Source organism: Alligator sinensis, unplaced genomic scaffold (genome assembly GCF_000455745.1).
Source record: "Alligator sinensis unplaced genomic scaffold, ASM45574v1 scaffold1261_1, whole genome shotgun sequence".
NCBI lineage: Eukaryota > Metazoa > Chordata > Crocodylia > Alligatoridae > Alligator > Alligator sinensis.
In genome coordinates, this window is record NW_005842789.1 from 588,875 (window position 1) to 591,194 (window position 2,320).

The 2,320-nt window shown below is 54.4% G+C and overlaps 1 protein-coding gene across 4 annotated transcripts in view; it reads right to left on the reverse strand.

Moving 5' to 3' along the window:
* ARHGAP23 (Rho GTPase activating protein 23) overlaps window positions 1-2,320 on the reverse strand; it is a 145,322-nt gene that overhangs the window by 86,203 nt on the left and 56,799 nt on the right. The window lies entirely within an intron of this gene.

The following is a 2,320-nucleotide window of genomic DNA, read 5'->3' on the forward strand; positions in this document are numbered from 1 at the left end:
ACTGTCTAGTGGGTAATCTCAGGACACCTGGGTTTCCTTGCTGGATCTGCCAGGTGACACAGGCCTGAGTCACCTGCTCTAGTTTATGCATCAGTTTCCCAAGTTGTGAAACAGAGAGTGAACCATCAAAGGAAGGGTGCCGTGATTGGAAAGGAAGCAAGGCAGAGCTGGGGAGCTGGGCTCACCCACAAGGTAGCTGGCAGGGGGGAATGGACAGAGAAGGGGAACTCCCAACCCTGCTCTCTTTCTCTCTCCCCCATCCCACTTTCTGTCTGGTCCATGAGCAGAACAATTACCCCAGTGCCCACAGTGCCAGCATTTGCCCAGACAACTGCATCGCCAGCTCCAGGAAACAGAGCCTGGGGACAGAGCTAGGACAACTCCCCCTCCTCCCTCCCCCCCAAGCACTCTGCCTCATCCACCACTGCCTCCCAAATCAGCTCTGTCCCCATCTGACCCACGACTCTTATGAGAGGCTCAGGCTGTTCCTTCCTGATCATCTCCGGTGCCCACTGCCCTGCTAGGGCTTTCTATTATAGAGGCCTGCCCATTAGGACAGCGGTTGGGAGCCCAGCAAGAACAACTCCCGCCCTCTCTCAAGCAGGGCTAGGCTCAAGGCGGCAACCTCCAAAGACACTGAACATGCTTCAGATTAGATCCCTGCTCTTCGAGCTGCCACTAATCCTCCCCTGAGCTGTGCTGGGCCATCAGCCTTTGCTGTACTGCTCTGCTTGCATTTGATTGCTGCTGTTCCTGTCTCAGTAAAACAGCACAATCATCCCTGTCCATGGCTAGGGGGTTGTTGGGCAGAAGCATCACTACAGCTCACTCAAGTCAAGCTGCCTGCATTAGGAAGGAGTTTTCACCAGCTTTGGGCCCACTCCAGCCCCCAGGGGAGATGGGGTCTGATCTAATGCTGTGGGGTGTACCAGAGTGACTGCAGTGGGGTCAAGGAAGAATTTTCTTAGAACCCCATACCTCTTAGATGCACCATATTGCAAATCAGCTGGGTCTGTGAAGGAGAGGCAAGGATGGGGGCAGGGGCTCCCCTTCTGAATCAGACATGAGCCACAGCCACGGGCAGGTCAGCAGGCTCATCAGACCTACGATCTAATCCTGCATAGCAAATCCTGGCTCCCTTGAGCAGAAGCCGGGTGAGGATGGCGAGTAGCACTCCTACTCGAAAGCAGCTAGAGACTCCAACTGCTCCGAGTGAATAAATTACCTTGCCCCGTCCACGCACCCCCCTTCCCTCCTTGTCATATCACCAGCCCCTGGGGACCAGCTTGCCTTGCATGGATGTTAATATAAGAGGAACAAAGGAATCACAGTACCCTAGGCAGCTCTCCTCGCCATACCCCAGCTTAATGGGAGTGGATTCGTGCTGGCTGTGCTAAGGAGCATCGCACCATAGCCAGGCACAGCATATCTTTCAGCAGAGCAGCAGAAAGGCCGGGAAGTATGGGTGAGGACAGGCTGATAGGTGGAATCAGCGAGGGTGGAACAGAGGAAACTCTCCCCCTTATCACTCCCAGGCCAAATTTGGGGGACTTGGGAGTGACAAATCTCACCTCAAGCCCTAAAACACCTCTCTGCCCAGTTCACTGCTGAGATCTTTCTCCCTTTGGATTAACAGAAGGGTAGCTGGAGGCAGGGGGCACAAAGCCTAGAGACAGGCTCCTGGGTTTTGGCCACCAAACTGTGGTGTGTGGTATAAGCCTGAGCAGAGCCCTTTGCTTCCCTGCACATGGACACTAATGGATCACCCCCATAATTTGGAGGTGTGTGGTAAGCAAGTGCTAATGTAAACTGGTGCCTCCAGGCTGATAAAGCCATGGAAGTTGTCACTGGTGAGAGGCCAGTGTGTGGAGGAGGGAACCCTCAACTGAGCATTTAGTATTTAAGTATTTGTACAGCACCAGATGCACACACACTGGGAGCAGCATAGACCCAGGCTCTACCCTATGGAGCACAGCAGCAAGACCAGGACAAATGGTGGAACAAAATGTAGCTGGAAAGAGGGGTGAAGAGGGTGTGAGCAGGCAGGGCTGCAGCAGTGGGCATTACTGTGACGCTTGGTGGAAGGTGGAGCAGAGACCAGCAGCAGACGTTTTGTGAGAAGTACGGTGTGCGGCTCAGTGGGTTGATGGTTAAGTGGGGTGGGAGCTCAGTACACACGTGTTCTCTTTTCAGCTCTACCACTGACCCTGGGGAAGTCCCTGGCCCGCTCTGTGCCTCTGCTTCCACTCCCACCCTGCACATGTCAGGCGTGTATGCTCTTGAAGGCAACAACTCTCTCCCCTCTGTGCTGGACAGCGAT